Raw genomic sequence first — 17850 nt, forward strand, 5'->3', positions numbered from 1 at the left:
CAGCTGCAAATCGTGGCTCTGCTTTCCTTTGGACGTCACCGAAGCCAGGAAGTGGGGGTGGTCTTGTTGTCTGGGCAGACCAGGACCTCTATGCACCCTGCCCAGGCTTGCGACTCATGGAGGTCATTTTGATTCTGCCAACAAAGAGGCTTGACTTAACCACCTGAGGTGCACTCCATTGGAGAGAGAGAGAGAGAGAGAGAGAGAGAGAGAGAGTGGGATGGATGGATGAATGGATGGATGGATGGATGGAACAACAAGGATATGAACTATAGTCTTTTGACAAGGGTACAGGCTTTGGGGAGTATTCTCGCTTCTGTCAGGGAGTTAATGTCCCTTCCAGCTCTCAATTATGTAACAAACATCTTCCAAACATTTTCATAATACCTGGGACAAAACTACTGAAAAAGACCATTTGTCAAGGAAACAGGTCACCAGAATAAAATACAAAAGTGAGAAAAGGCTTGTGCTATTTAAATATCATAAACACTTTGCTAACCACTCGCAGATGGAAATACAGACGCTTTTGCCAGATGCCCATCTTCAAAAACTTTGCTCAATTTTTCATTATTTTGAAGATGCAATAAAGCCTGTTTGCTGATTAAAAGGACACTGGCTTTAAGAGAGACTCTAGTGATATGGTAACTAATAATGTTTTTTAAAAACCTTAAGTATTTTCCAGCATTACACCCATTGGCCAGGCCAAGGTCATATTTCTTCCTCCCCAGAGAAAACATATAATACAGGCAATAAGTGAAACCAAAACGAAGTGCTATCAAATGCAGAATGCAAACAAACTGGGAAAGGATCTTTTCCTCCAGTAATTTCTATCTTGTAGTAATTGTGTGCAGTAATTGCGGCAACCAATTTTGAGAATGACTTTTTAAATGTATGAGAAATCCTTGCTATTTTGAAGCGTGCAATTTACAAGTGCAAAACTCTTTACATCATTTCTTCCCTTCTTACCCTCGCCATGACCCTGAGAACTAGAAAACTATTTTCCATTTTACTGAAGGGAAACTAAGGCCACACAAGAGTGACCTTACTGCAAGCTGCCAGTGGTTGAACTGAAGTTGCTCAGCTTTAGCACAAAGATGCCAGCTTCTGCATCACGTTATCCTGGGCTTTTAAATGCAGAATTTGCAAACAAGTCTTACTGAAATCAATTAATAATTTGCCTGAAAAAGCATTTTTGTTAACTTCTCTGTTTTTGTGCATTTTGGTTTAAATGGAAAAGTGAACGCTAAACAGGCAAGAAGATGCAATCCAGCATTGTCCTACACCATGAACCATTAGGACACTATAGAGCATTTCAGACCAGGCAAAAATGCCACCAACCAGAAAAAGCAACAAGTCTGAGTTAGGAAATCACAAGGCTGATTCTTGCTGCTCCCAGATCTTTCTGCTGTCTGCTGAATTCCCTGGACTGTTGAGCCTCACTGTATTCTGCTACTGTGCAACATGTGAGTTATGGACTCCCCCATCTCCTGCATACATTCTCTGCTTCAGTTATCTGCAGCCTATTTAGCCACTGGGATGTACAGTGGTACCTGGGGTTACATACGCTTCAGGTTACATACACTTCAGGTTACAGACTCCGCTAACCCAGAAATAGGACCTCGGGTTCAGAACTTTGCTTCAGGATGAGAACAGAAATTGCGCAGCGGCGGCGCGGCGGCAGCGGGAGGTCCCATTAGCTAGAGTGGTGCTTCAGGTTAAGAACAGTTTCAGGTTAAGAACAGACCTCTGGAACGAATTAAGTACGTAACCAGAGGTACCACTGTAATTCAGCAAGTGTTCAGATGCTTCATGTCTTTGGTGCTAACTGTAGCCCAACTGCACATGTTAAAATAGCAACCAATTTTTCTCTGTTTTTGATTTTGGCATTAATATTCCACTTTTCCTCCAAGAAGTTCAAGGTGATGTGCATGCTTGGCTCCCCCTTCTAATGTTAAGCCTAACAACCACCCCGCGAGGTAGGTTAAGCTAAGAGGCAATGAATACCCTAAGGCCTGGCAATGACTAACTAAGGTCCAATGCCCTCCTGTTCTTGTGTCAGCAGCGATGGAGAAAACCTCTGGTCCATGGGCCTAATTATGCCCATCAGACCATTTTGGCTCATCTGCCCTACACCTGATGCCATAAATGATGTCAGATGTGGGGCAGGGGAAAGTGGCAGCTCGGCCAAGAGAACAGACTTCACATCAGAAAAAGCACCACTTACCAGAATAACCCCTCTGAGTTTGGCAGTCACATGATCCAGGAGAACCAATCCTATGCCTCTGCCTGTCACATAGCTCTAATGCCTATACACCCTCAGTCTGGAAAACATCAGAAAGAAGCAACTAGGATACCTGTAGCTGCTTCCAGATTTTTCTGCTGCCTGGTTCCACTCCTCCCCCCCACAAGCAGCTGGTTGTCAGGGTGTGAAGAGAGCCCAGAACAGCCAAAATACCAACAATCAGCTGGGAATTGCAACACTGAAGAGTTTTCAAGGTTTTCTAGTGCAGCCAAGGGGGCTGGAGAAAGAAATGTGTATTCAACTGGAGGGAGTACGTTAAATGCAACCTGCTTACTCTGAGAAGAAAATGATCTGGTTTTAGGAACACCCCCCCCCCTTCAAAAGGACTATCAATCAGCTGGTCAGTGGTCCCAGGGAACCTCTCTGAAGATGCATTCCTAGAACCAATCAGATGATTGGCTCTGGTAACAGGTCTTCAAAGGGGGCTGCTTTAAGCATGCATGAATAACTTTGCACTTTGAATAACAAGTGTGAATCATCTCATGTTCCATCACCTGGCATAATAATACTAAGTTCACCTGTCAAAGTTGGCCCATGAGGGTATGTGGGGGAGATAAGGACCTGGGCCATAGGCTGGATCCAGTTCTCCACCCGTTACACAGGGAGTACCACAAACTACTGCTGCCTCTGCCTCTTTCAACATCCATGCTATAGCTGCACCATTCATGGTCCATGTTTTTTCATAGGAAAGCCTATTGTTGCTGCTTCTGGAATAAGAGCCACTGCTCAGAACACTTGGCCACCATGAGTTGCTTCCCACCCACCAGCTAAGTTTTAACCAATTAGGTTTCGAACTTCCAAATTGCTAGTGAATTAAATGCATGACTCGCTGATGTGGTAGTGAGACAGAATGCATGTTGTTGTTGTTGCTGCTGCTGCTGTTGTTTTAAAAAACACTCATACTGTAAAAGACATGTTGTACTTAGCAGCCACAGAAGTGGAACAAAAAAGAAAACTGGAACAGAAAGAAAAGAAAAGAAAAAGTATGGAAGGATGTGCAACATTTTAAAAATCCCAGCAAGTTTCAGAGGAATGTGTACGTGCAAATATAAAAAGCTTTTCCCATGAGTAAAGTGGGAGTGGCAAGGTTCCTGGAATGAAAGATGAATCGTATGAAATGCAGACTTGGAACTCCTTTATTGCTAATAAGGAAAGCAAGCAGTTACAGTTCTGCAGAAATGCTGACAGCTTTACAAATCCTTCAGTTAACCCAGGGCCACAGACGAGGTCATGTATATGTGTGCGCACTTGCACCACACTACGAAAGTAATGACCCTGAAAAAAGCAGAATTTGTTCATCATGTCTGTATACAGTGTCCATATCAGCAAGGGAAAGTAAGTTATTAGCAATTAGATATCTAGTGTGGAAAAGGGGAGCACAGGATAATAAGATACGACCTTATGTTTCACCCAATCCCTTCTTCGAATAGTTTTGCCAAGTTAAACAGAAATATTCTCCATATTAGTGGAGAGAGAAGAAAAGATACTCATCATTATCAGAGAATAAATTATTTTCAAGTCACCAAGCATAACAGCGGTTAATTTGTTTTGCCTACAAACCAGCACAGCCCTGACTCCCAGCAGAGATCTTGGCTCAAGTGGAGGTTTGCCATTCCAACAACCCCACCTCACTTTACAAGCATGGTTCCTTATAACTCACCAGTGTGAACCTGCAGTAATTCATCTAGCTTCTGCATTTAACTTCTGCCTATGAGCGTATTATTATTATTTTTTAAAGATATACAAAACACATTAAGAAAAATAAGGAGCATAAGGCTCTGGTAGGTACAACATATGCAATGCAAAACTACTTGTTAGAATACTCATGCAAGCAAAAGCTATTTTAAAAAGCTCTAAGCACTTTCCAGTATGCCTGGCTGTTATAAATGTTGGTGAAGTGTCACTTGGTTTGCATCTCTCCCATTCCTTTTCTCCTAAATAACATTCCACACAAGCTGTATTTTTGACAAGGGAGTATATTGTCTGGCTCTGTTTAATGTAAGAAAAATGCTTTTTCTATGTCTATTTCTGTTATTAAAAACATATTCGTGACTTCAACTTAATAGCTATCTGGAGGGAAACGTAATACAAGCCAATCATTTTAATTTACTTATCCTGCACTTTTCTGAAACACACCAAAGATGCACAGTATAGCTTACCCCACAAGAGAGTTGGAGACACACAAAAGAAAGTTACTTGCCCTGTTCTAGAAACTCCAGAGCTCTGTATGTTCGGAAAGACTAAAGGCTCACTACTTACTTTGATACTGGGGAATATTTTAGTTATCAAAAGCACAAAAAGTATTGTGCACAGCCATTATGTTTCTGTAAACTACATCTGGTTAACATTTTTGCACAAGCTCTTGAATCACAAAGGCCTCATATCCACGATCCATCCATCCTGTTTCATTTTTTAACTCCTGCCAGGTGTGCATGCACAACTAAGCAGCACAGCCACAAGCTACCCAAATAGCACTTGTGCCAATAAAAAAGCCCCCACCAGAAATGTTTGTGTTGATGGTACTTCTCCCTTACCCACTGTCAGGGAACTGCCATCGGAGCCAGAGGGAGAGGGAGGGCTCCAGAGGGGTTCCGGAGAGTGTCCCGGGAGGGAGAGAAGCAGCCCATCTGCTGGGGAAGGAATTCAGCGTAGCACCAGTGGAGAAGGGGGGCAGATGGGGGAATCGGCGAGGTGGCTCCATGACTCCTCGCCAGAGACCAGTGAGGAGAGCACGGGTCCTCCGCTGCCCACACCCTCCCTGTGCAGAAGGCCTCCGCGCAGGGAGAGTAGGAGGCGACTAGGCATCAAAGAGCTTCTTTGCTGGAAGAAGTTCAAGAAACGCCCACTGATGGATTCTGCCAGCGATTGAGACAGCCATGGATGAGAGGCTGTCCAGACAGAAAGGGTTCACCCAGGTAACCTAGCCAGGTGTGGTGTCGATTTACGCATGAGCGACCCCTAGAACCATTACACCCACCATAAATGCTTCCGTGAGCATGGTTACACCAAGTTGTTTCATGCATCCAGGTTGGTGGTTGCTTAAAAACAGACCGTTTATGCGGAATTTGTGTTAACTGGGTTTCAGTTTAGATCACTAGGTTAGTCTTAAGAATTGAGAAAAAATATCAGTTTCCATCTGTGCTGTACACTTCTGATCTGTCAAATGATGCAATGTGGTATAAGCCAACTAACAGAATATGCTTCTTGTCTGTATTGAGTAGTCAAACTATTTCTGATCAAGAAAAATGTAAAAACCCATCTTTCTTTTTTTAGCCAATCACCACATGTGTACTTTTTTTCACAGGAAAGCACTGCAAAAACATACCAGATTATTATTTTTTAACTGTCTTGGCAAATAGTCATAAAAATGCTGAACTCATGCTCTCTGCTCTGCTTGCATGCAATAAGAGACCCTGAAAACCATGAATCACTCCTCAAGCAGAAATGAATCTGACTGGCCATAACTGTCAGGAATGAGGAGAGAAATGTAAGGACCAAAGGATAAAGCACTGCTGAAAACTACAAAATGCTGGAGTAAGTAATATTTTATAATGATCTAACACAAAGCAACCAATATGTTGCAAAACATCCCAGTTTTCCAATTATTCAAGGGCAGAGAAACAAGAGAGATGGGAATGTGCACACAGATGTGTGCAACGCTACAATTATTGCACCATTTTTATTTCTAAAATGTACAAGCAGTGCGACTGCTTTTAGCAGAATCAACTCTGGAGATCAATGGGGTGACAGATGTCACAGCCAGATCGCCCTCACATCCTTACGTACTGAATTTTACATGGCACCTATTTAACACACAGGCAAAACGGAAAACAAAATCCATAGTGCCAGCTTTCATTTAAGAGACGGGGCACTCATTAATAGCATTATTCACTGTTATCAACTGTTTACTTGCCTTCCACCAGTTTCAGTATTCTCATGGCATGACTAAACAGCATAAAAACACATAGCATGATATCCCCAGTTCCATTCAGAAGCTTCTGAAGCTCAGATTAAAGGCGGTCTGCTCAACAATCCCGTCACTATTAAGTAACTCATCAGAAAATAAAGAGGGAATTATCAAATGGGAATTGAGAAGTAATTATTTCTCTGAAGCACAGGACGCTCCACTTCTAAGAGGAGGGGCTTCTCCTTAGCCACATGTGAGAACTAGAGCCTCCTAATCAGAAAATAAAATACTGTGTATGGTTAGATGTGCACCATTTTTAACTACAAGAGGCATGTTGAGAATAAGCTTTAGATTCAGTTGTATGAAATAATCCAACACAGTGTGTTACCATGCGGAATTTCCCCTAGGTCCACTCTGCCCACAACAGAAACCACTACATCTAAATTCTTAATATTTCTAGCTCTGTTTCTATCATGCATACCTTCCCAGAATTTGAATCCAGGGGGGCATTAATATGACCTCCACAGCACACATTTATGGGCATGGCAGACTATCATTCACATAATCAGGTCACTGGATCATTCATACAGACCTTATGAAGAATCTGAAGTTATCAAGGGCCTATCCACTTTATGAGTGGCTGGTAAACTCCAGTCACTCCTGGATTAAGCATATTATCTGAAATCATTTCAAATCACAGGCCCAGGCTTGGGATAGAAACTGCCTTGGGTTGCTCAATGAGATGATCTTTAACTTGAGAGAGACAGGAAAAGTGTGACTGTGTTGGTTCTTTTGGACCGCTCAGTGGCTTTCAGTAACATCAGGGGTTGAAGGCACATGCTGCCGGCCTCCCCATTGTTCTTTGCAGAGTGGCACCTATGTTTGTATCATTTATTATTCTTAGGATCCTTGTCTATAAAACCCAATAAAAAGTTATTTAAAAACAAAAATGAACAAACTGAGAATCAATCCAGACAAGACTGTGGTACTGCTGGTGGGTGGTTCTAAGAGAACAGCATTCAACCGGTTCTGGAAGGAGTTACACTTCTCCTAAATATTCCAGTTTACAGATTGGCAGGGGAGGAGGGCTTTTGGATCCAGCATTGTCATTAGAAACTCAAGGAGGATCTGCGGCCAAAAGCACCTTTTATTAACTTCAGCTAATATGCCAGCTCCATATTTATTTACTTTTTTGCTTTCATTGTTTTTTGCTGATTTTAATTGTGATATATTGTAATTTTTTTAGCATTGTTTTGTTTGCTTGTAAGCTGTCTAGGTGATATTTCTTGCTAGGCAGCTATATTAATTTGCTGAAATACTAAATATAACATGTCATTACTGTAACAACAACAATAACAACAACAACAACAACAACAACAACAACAACAACAACAACAACAACAACAGGGGTTAGGGGTTTATCTCTATGCCATAACTAAGCCTAGACCCAATAGGTAAGAACCCAGATCTTGGCTACTAGATTTCCAGAAGTGGGTAATTGAAATATAGGGGTACAATAAGGCAAGAGTGAAGATGTAATTAATTGCAGCCAGGACTGTGATACTCAACAAAGATCTGCACATGCAAATATGTCACTGTGGTCAGCAATGTGTGGCAGCTACGCAGGAAGACAGTTTGATGGTAGTGATTATAGGAAAAGGAGGTGAAAATATAACTTACAGTATCATAATGCTCTTATACAAATCTTTGATGCAGCCAAAACTGGAATACAGTTTGGTTCTGATCATACCATTTCATAAACCATATTGAAGAGTTGAAAGAAGTGCAGAAAATGGCAAGCAAAATGATTAGGGAGGTGGAATAAAGAAATACTGTGATGTTTAGGACTTTTAGTTCAGTAAGAAGTTGAGTGCGGGTGGGAGGGGAAAGATTGGTTAAAGGTTTATAAAACTATGCAGGATGCAGAAAAAGTGGGTGGAAATAAGTTATTCTTCAAATATAATAGTAGAATTTGGTGTCATCTAATGAAACCAATTGGAAGTGGATTCAGGACAGACTAAAGAAAGTAATTTACATAACACATTACAGAATTCAAAGCCTAAATATGTGGTGATGGGGATTAGACAAATTAATGCAGGATTGCTCTGTCTATGGCTACTAGTCATTATGGCTTTATGGAATATGCATTTTTAGGGGACACATGCCAGTGAAAACTAGTTGCTGGGAGGCAACAATGATGGAGGGCTATTGCATTCCTGATTCCTAGTTGTAGGCTTCCAAAAGGCATCTGGTTGGCTATGGTAGGAAACAGAAAAGTGGACCTTTTGATCTGATCTGACAGGTTTCTTTTTAGGTTGTTAAATTACAATGCTGTAACAGACGTAAAACTAAAACAAATATTAAACAAGTGCCTGGGATAAAATGGCCTTCACCTCTAAAACAAAGACTCAAAATACCCAGAGAACAGTCGGTCAGCTATTTTATCTAAGTGGGTTAATTTTACTTTTCAAAATCACAAAGTGTAGGGAAACATATAAACCAAATCTAGCCTCTAAAGGCTTTGAATTCATAAAATAAATATAAGGTTCTCAAATATGTCCCAATTGTTAAACCATTCATGATCAGGTCATGAAGTACAAAATTTCAACAAACAAGAGCCATCACTGTCAGTCAGTTCTTCACTCCCAACTACAGTGGTACCTCAGGTTACATTCACTTCAGGTTACGTACACTTCAGGTTACAGAATCTGCTAACCCAGAAATAGTACCTCGGGTTAAGAACTTTGCTTCAGGATGAGAACAGAAATCGTGCTACGGCAGCAGCATTAGCTAAAGTGGTGCTTCAGGTTAAGAACAGTTTCAGGTTAAGACCTCCAGAACGAATTAAGTACTTAACCCGAGGTACCACTGTACTACATTTATTCTTATAATTCAGCAGAAAGCTCATTAAAAAACACACACCTCTAATTCCTATCTATTTACACAGAAGTCAAATTTGAATTTGATTCTTCTGATACTTTCAGGTCTATTTTTTTAAAAATCAAAATTGTATTCTTCCCTCCCCCTTCAGGTTCCTATATTGTACATTGAAAGTAAAAGACATTAACAAAACATTGCTGCTAAGGACAACAAATGCTGCTCTCCAGTAGACAGCAGGGGGCACTGATATCTTCCCCACAATTGCAAAAATAAAAATAAAAAAACACTATTTTAAATATATATTCTCTAACTCACCATACATACATTTAACAACTCCATGAAAACAAGCTGCATTGGTAAATATTTACAAAAAGAAAGCAATAGCTACAAAACCAAGTCAACTAAATTATACAATATAATTTGTTAGGCATTACACATTGCCAAAATGCCCAGTATCTCACACAGAATCTTCTTTGAACAACAAGTGTAAAGCAAAGCACTAAGCAATTTGCCTAAATTATCATCATCAACTACATTCTTTCCTCCAAGCTCAAAGGATCATCCAAGATTCTTTCCTCTCCTGTTTATCCTCACAGCCACCCAGTGGCATAGGTTAGGATGTGAAAGTGACTAGCCCATTGTCAAGTAGGGATGTGAACCTAGGTCTCCTCGCTCCTAATGACTATATTTTAGTGGTTCTAAATGAGAAGTCATGCGTACTCTTGGAACTATAACATCGGCTGTGATTTTTCCAGTCCAGGTTTCACAAATCTTACACAACAACATTGGGAAAAAGATGTACCTATACCTTTATACAGCAGCCCAGGGAGCAGGCTTATAATAGTCAGTTACTGATCTACTTGACTGAAAATAAATAAAAGCACAAGTTCCTTCACTGTAGATCAAGTGTTCTACAATAGTCAGTAGAGCAGGAGGTGGCTACAATTGTTTGTCCCAAATGACCCCATTGTCCCATGCCCAACGCTCTGAGAGTCAAATACCAATGCTGAGTTTAGCGAAACTGGGTGTGGCCACCCTACACCCTGCACTCTGACAAGCTTGCACACACACAAGCAGACAGATCATGACCAGGGTGGGGGTGTTTAGCATCCCCATCACAACATTAAGCTCCGCCCTCCCTGGCACTGTCTAGATTTTTTTTTTAATTGCCAGCAAATTAAAATCAGTGGGGTCATGAAAGGACCAGAAAAAGTTGCTCTGGAGACTACATCAATCCCTCAAACTGGGAGTGAGGTACATCTGTTGTGGATCTTGTGAACTCAGATGTTAGTTCATAAACGCACGACGGAGTAAATAATGACTATAGAATTTGAACTTAAGAAAATCAACTCCAAAAAGTACTTAATATAGCCATACAGGCCCTTCATGCATGAAAAGAATTCAAGATGTTCAGTACTCACCGCACCACTCAGCTAATGAAGGGAGCAGGCAGGGGTGAGGGTGAGAGAGAAGAAGTTTCTGGATCAATTGCCCTTAAACAGGTGAGCTTCAGTGCTGAAGCTGTCAGTGCCTACTGTCTGTTCAGCATAAACATACAGAGTCCCTTTTCAGCAAAGTTTCCTCTCAGGGAACTACAGTACATTCTATGCAGAGTAAACCCAATGAAATTAATATTTACATGATTTATTTCATTGGGTCTACATTACAGTGGTACCTCAGGTTAAGTACTTAATTCGTTCTGGAGGTCCGTTCTTAACCTGAAACTGTTCTTAACCTGAAGCACCACTTTAGCTAATGGGGCCTCCTGCTACCACTGCGCTGCCACTGCACGATTTCTGTTCTCATCCTGAAGCAAACTTCTTAACCCGAGGTAATATTTCTGGGTTAGTGGAGTCTGTAACCTGAAGTGTATGTAACCTGAGGCGTATGTAACCTGAGGTACCACTGTATTAATTTACATGCCTATTAATGTCAATGAATGTACTCAGAGTAGAACTAAATTGGCCAATCTTCATTATTCCATTAAAAAAAAAATTAATCATGCTCTGTGCACTTTTCATCTGACTAGATCAGAGCTTTGCAAAGTTTGCAAGAATTTTTATAGACTACCCAGAATGGTACATGGCAGTACTATATTCTTCTCAGGCTTATGTAAAAGAATTAACAAACAAACATGAATGTGCCTAGATAAGCAATTCCAAGTCCACCCACCTTCTCCTTAGAAAAGCCACCATTACCACTGATGGGTTTGCCCACAATATTCAACTATCCCTGCAAAATGTTCTCTTAATGTTTACAATATTGGTTTAAGATGCAGGAAATGGAAATACTAAATGTTGTAATACATTTCAAACAATGAACTGCAGGCTTTCACAAGTCACTTAGGCTTGATTAATATTAGGAAGAAAAAAAGTTTTCTATTAAATATGAGGCTTCTCTACACCAGACATCATAACAAACAAAAACACTGCTACGACAATTAAACACAAATATGTAGTGCTCCAAGCTGCAGCAAGCAGTGTAGTAGTGCAAACTGTAAAATCCCAACTGGCACTGTCAACTGATTGGGGAGTTGGGAGGGGATGTGCAAAAATTCACACTGAGTTTTTATGGAAGCCTATGGGAACCTGAACCAATAGCGCCGCCCTCCTGCGCACACTGCTATAGGTATCCACACAAGAGCAGCATTGCCCTACCTGCAGTGTGCAACACAGGGGTATTCCAGTCACCCCCAGGAACACAGCAGTGATAGCAACTGGCAAGCGCAGTTTATGTCAAAAACACACTGCTGCTGGCTCCAAATAAACATTAACACTACTACAGCACAGCTTATCCCACCTGATGATCTGTTATTCATTGTGCAATTTTCCTTCCTAAAACAACCAAGTGTATTAACGTGAAAGTATCAAAGTGTTTTGTCTGGCATTAATCATTCAGAAAGAGTAATGCTCCTAAGTGGCATGATTTAAATACACCTCCTCCATTCCAGCTACATAGCGTGGACCGTAAAGTGCATGTCTTTACATGCAGCTGGTTGTTGAAATGACTCTCCTTTAAAGAGCAACACCCCAGCTCACAGCCACAATAAAATGCAAATTATGCACTGTGTAATTCAGCAAGACATTCTGCATATTTTAAAAAGCTCTTCCAATGATAGCTTTATCAGATTTTCACAAGAAGACTACTATAGTCATGGGTTTATACAAGTTCTTCACACTTCACCACTTCGAATTGCTTCGCACCATTCTAATTTTTGAATTTTGCTTATGTTAGTTAAACCATATTAAAACAGTAATGGCTGTGGAAGAGAGCTACTTCAGTCAACAGTAACTGATATTGTGATATTATAAACCAAAAACATAAAATTTGATTCTTAAAGCAAAGTCATTAGAAGACAAAAATAGGAAGCTGGAATCATTCTGAGCGTGTGATATTCATACAACTTAAAAGCCAGTAAAATGCAAACAAGAGTTTTGTTATTTATGCTTCACCTGATACAGGTCAAAATGCTATTTTTTCATTCATATTCAGTATTTGTGGTTGATCAGGTTTCTAGTCTAATTTTAAGGTCACCGCTAGTACAGAGGATGATTTTAAACTCATCCTCCAGGAGATGAACTAACAAGCAATTTAAAACATGTAATTAAACCTTTAAGTTTATACATTTTAAAATAAATTTCCTCCCCCCCTCCCACCAGAACAAATGACACTACCACTTATAGCAGAAATCAATGGCAACAACAAAATCATAAAGGGTGAATTTTGCTTGGAAGAATCAGAAAGTGGGAGGAAATATTAAAGATTTCAGATGCTACAGTTTGTGTGCAACTCCCAGGACTGAGTAGTAAAAAATATTTTATATACAAAAATCATATGAATAGGAGGTATATAAAAAGTTAACTATGTCCACCTCAGTATAAGGTTATCTATAAGATATGTGTGGCACATTAACATAAGATATTTAAGATTTTTAATTCTCACCTTATTTACATAGCACCTTTCAAAGTTGAAGATATATACTGTGGTCTTGGATCTCTTATCAAGGAGGCTGAAGAAACTCAGAGCTTAGATTGTTGTTGTGGATGTTGATCCAAAAACTGAAGAGAAGGGAGGGAAAAAACAACTGTTAATTCACCCACTCATGAATAAAGTGCAAGGACACTTCTAGCAAAAATCTGAAGCCTGTTTTTGACTGTGCAGAATAACTTTTACCTGATGAAATGTGCTGCAGAAAATGTATGCCACTGTAAATATAACAGTCTTAAAGTGCCACAAGATTCTGCTATATTTGCTGCAAGAGGCTAACACTGCAACTTCGCCTCTGGAAATTGAACTGACAGGGTTTTTTGTTGCTTAAAAATGGGGCCTAGACGTTTGTTCAAAAAGGAATCCGAACATATTTTTGGAAAACAGCTTTCTGTCTCTTGGAAAGGATACTGGATTCAGTAAAACTTTTCAGACACCAACCTTAGAGAGCAAATACCTAAGTTTTCTAACAAAGAGTTGCAGAAATTTGCTTGAAAGCCAGATTCCACAAAACCTTACAATTTAAGACTCCTAAAGCCAAATGAAAATAAAAATGAATCATACGCAGAACTCTAGATTCATTTTTCATTTCCTAACTTTTACATCACTCCTGTTTTTAGAAGCATTACAGGCTCTCTCTTTTGCACATTTTATTTTATTTAGCCTGATTTAAATTACATTTTAACACAGCTCTCTCTTTCTAGCTATAAAGGCTTGATGATATGGTGCAGCACAAAACAAGGAATGTCCTGCAAGTCAGAATGTAACCCAGTGGGAGAGCAGACAACAGTCAGATGCATTTCTACTAAAAAGAATGCAGTAAAGTACCACAGAAGCTATACACGAGCATTCACAAAGTTTTCGCAATGTTTCAAATGCAGTATGGTTATCTACTTTGGAGGAAGCTGAATCGTGGCATGTGAAAACCCCTGTCCAATGAACTATTACCAGAAAATAAGCATTTTGGATATACAAAACGCTCAGATATGTCGACACATGGTGATGAATTGTATTGGCATGGCATAAGAACAGCCTATATTGCCAGATGCCACAAAATTGGCATGCAAACCTGTGGAGAGTGCAGAATTAGGCAGAGAGGGCACAGCAGATACAAATGCAGGGACAATTCACCTACACATTCTCTTTAAGGCATTTTGGCCATCACAGAGTCAGCTGCATTGACCTATTTCTACCTGCCTAGTATCTGTTAGCATCCAAGCATGGATCAAAAATGACAAGCAGCCTAAGAGGACTTGTACCAGCTGCATGATGCTACTGCAGTTACAGCACAATACCAGCTAAAGGACTAGGATGGGGCAGTGTCTCATCTTACAGAACAAGGAATGTAGGAGCCACCCCCTTAAAACAAAGAAAGTGTCAGAAAACAAGTCACAAACAAGTGGCAGATGATTTGTATTGTATACCATATATATTTTTAAGTTCTCTATACATATTAATATTATTTTTAAAATAAACCATACACCACCTTATCTCAAAATATAATTAACACACCCAACAGGAGAGCAATTTTTAAGTAATAAAATGTCATTATACATTAAAAGGTTTACTTCTCTGTTGGGATGCACAAGCTTTCAGATGAAACCCCCTTAGGGAGGGTTACAAGGGATCAAATCATGCAGAACAATCCAACAACACTTTCACAACTGTACAACCCGTTGTTTAGAATTAAGTATACAAGTCGTTTTGTCCATCTACATTCTAAAATATAGACCACTGCTGTTCATCAGAGGTCTGACAAAGGAGAAAAACCCATCAGATGGCTGGGACGCCACCACCAAGAATTCCCTGGCCTACACCAAGTTCTGGACAACTGGATTTTTATTGGTGATGGCAGATCTCAACTCACAGGCAGGAGAGTGTATGGCGAGGTCCTCTTTCATGCAATTATCAGAAAATTGCATGAAATAAATTATATTTCAGGAAAATTATATGAAATAAATTGCATTAATTATCAGAACAGGAAGCAGGTATGCTCCTTTTTCTACCCACTATTTTGCAAGACACACACCACTCATGTTTCCCTGGACAGCAAAAGGAAGAGCAAAACTTTTTCTTGTTGAAATTGTGGGTCTATCAACCCGTACACACCTCCATATCTTACCCACAAGATGGGAAGACTGTGGCCTTTCGATTTCCATCAGCCAAAGCCAGCATGGCCAGTGGTCGGGAATGATTGGATTTATGTTCAGTAAGTTCTGGAAAGCCACAGGTTCCTCACCTCTGCCTTACACCCCTCATTTCTCTGCTTAATTTGGATGAATTTCATATGGAACCTTCTACAAAATGTTTGCCTGTGGAAGCCCCAATTAAATAAATTCTGGGCAAAAGAAATGTGCTGATAATTGCTGTTTCTTGGTGGAATTACATTGGAAAAGATCCAATGGATCATTAAATCAGTATGACTGTTTTCTTTGTATATAAAAAAGTGGAATTAATGCCACCAATGTCAATTTTAAAAGATACTCACATTAGATAGTATCTAAATTGATACTGGGGAGCATGAGTAAAAAATCTGTGAGTTTTACAAACTCCCATGAAAAAGTCTACATGTGTTAAAAATGTTTTAAACACTTGTTTTTAAACCATTTTTTATAATTTTAATATTTCTTGCAACCTGCTTATAGGTTTTATTACAATCAATCAGTAAAGTATACACAATTTTTTTATTTAATGAAATAACATTGTGGTTTCACATGTAAAAGTTTATTATCTTAAACAAAACAAAATATGAATTTAGAATGGCATTTTTCCATGTCATATTCCAGACATGTCAACGTAATGTTGATACTGTGTATTTTGACACATAGATAAAAGCAGCCCAAAAGCTGTAACTGGAAAGGGTTTGGCGTTGTTGTTGTTTACAATTTAAATATCACAGTAAATCTCCCTTTGGGGATAATAAAGTATTCCCAGCTCATCTCTGTCACAGTCTGGTGGTGGAGTTTCTATACAATTCACATTTGTCCCCAATAAAAGGCCCAGCCTACAGCACAATCCTATACTGATCTACTTAGAAGACGGCCCAGTCAGATGATTGCTCCCAGGTAAGTGGGCACAGTATAGTTGTCTCCCTGTTATTTGAACTAAATGCACAAATTGCATTTAAAAACTTAAATCACTCAACAGCTCATAAGGCCAGTGAAGAACTCAAGAAAATGCTCAACATGTCCCACAGACAGAGCCTCTTACCGAATTATGCTTCGAAGCTAGTAAATATTTCAGACAACATTCACTATTATGGCAGCAAAGGAAAGGAAAAGTGAGGTCTGCTCTTGCTCCCACCGACACCAAAGTAAGTATTGCCTCTGGCTGTCAGCAAGCAAAGAACAAGATCATGTGTCGCATTTCACAAGATAGCTTGTTCTACTGTAAAAATACATTTGATGTGATTTTAAAAATAAGTTGGGGAGCGGTTTTATATAATATCCTTTAAAATAAAAGCCCTTTTGGTTAATGTTTCCATAATGAGCTCCAGGGGGGAAACATGCAATTGGCTTTCCAGACATCTCAATCACACATCTAAAGCATTCCTGGAAGCACATAAAGCCTCGCATTATAAACAAATCAGCATACAACAAGATGTACCAATACTCCCATTATGCAATACAGAGACTCACATTCTGTGCCATTAATTCTATACGGCTGTTTCACTTTCCATACTACATTCTTGTCCGCCTTCTGTTTTCGGTCTAGTGGCTCGGACACACTGGCCCAAAACAAAAATTGAAGAGAAGGTGGTGCAGACTGGAAACTACATGCAGCTTTCCTTTATAGCACTGCCCAGGCTGGCTGGCTGCATGAAAGATTTGGGCCTTCTCAGTGTGAGAAACTGCTCCCAAAAGCCAATCAGATGAGGCTTGGCAGACAAAGTGAAACCTGCCAGTTCAGCTGCACTCTCAGAGACTATGAACATATTTGTAGTACATGATCTAAAATACTGGGGGGGGGGGGGGGGGAGGTACCACATTACAAATATTTCCAACCTCAGAACTATTAATGGTTTAAATTACTTAGATGTTTTGTTTTGATTTTTTTTCCATTTTATCTCTGAACAAAAGTAATTCAACTTTTGAGTGTGGTAAAATTTGTCTGTTAAATATATCCTGGAAATGGCAATGTGAAAATATAAACCATTTTCAATACTGAGGTATTTTAAATGGATTAACAGTAAAAGGCATTTGCTGTTTCCTCCATTTAATGTTATGATTAAAAAAGTGAAACTAAATTTTAAACAAAAAACCACTGACCAATTACCTAAGCACTAATAATAAAATAATTTGGAGTTCAAGTTGGTTTTATTTTCTCTAAACTTTTTCTCGAGAGGACATTGGAAATATCCCATAACAAAATGAAGTCCCATTCGTGCCAGTGCATTTAGCACTAACCTTAATTTATTAAGTTCTGTCATTCTGAGTTGCAAACTTGCAAACTAAAAAAAACCCCAGTCTCTTCAGCTTCTAAATACTTTCCAAGCTTTACATGCAACTCTTGCCTTTAAAATAGTTCAACACTCAACCAAAAGCACCAGACTGCAATAGAAATGTTTCAATATAAATTCTGAAGCAGCTTTAAGAAGCACAAATATTTCCTGGCTCACTTAACACCACACACCCATGTTATCTTTATGCAAATTTCATTGTCTATCTAACCAAAATCTATTTGTGGGAAAATGAACCGACATGATTCAGGATTAACTTCCTTACGTTTTCGGGGGTTAAAAACAAAGACTAGAAGCATGTTATCAAAGACAATT

The 17850-nt window shown here is 39.5% G+C and overlaps 1 protein-coding gene across 36 annotated transcripts in view; it reads right to left on the bottom strand.

The window, feature by feature from the left end:
- Positions 1–17850, bottom strand: part of ATXN1 (ataxin 1) — a 305212-nt gene that overhangs the window by 187153 nt on the left and 100209 nt on the right. For 35 of the 36 annotated variants that reach the window (XM_083747217.1, XM_083747202.1, XM_083747209.1 and 32 more), the window contains one exon: positions 13032–13147. The gene's annotated coding sequence lies outside the window, so the exon portion shown is untranslated. Of the gene's footprint in view, positions 1–13031; positions 13148–16714; positions 16849–17850 lie in introns of those variants that run through there. The other variant, XM_083747205.1, reaches the window with a different exon arrangement.

The sequence above is a fragment of the Podarcis gaigeae genome, assembly GCF_964106915.1.
Source record: "Podarcis gaigeae genome assembly, chromosome: 7".
NCBI lineage: Eukaryota > Metazoa > Chordata > Lepidosauria > Squamata > Lacertidae > Podarcis > Podarcis gaigeae.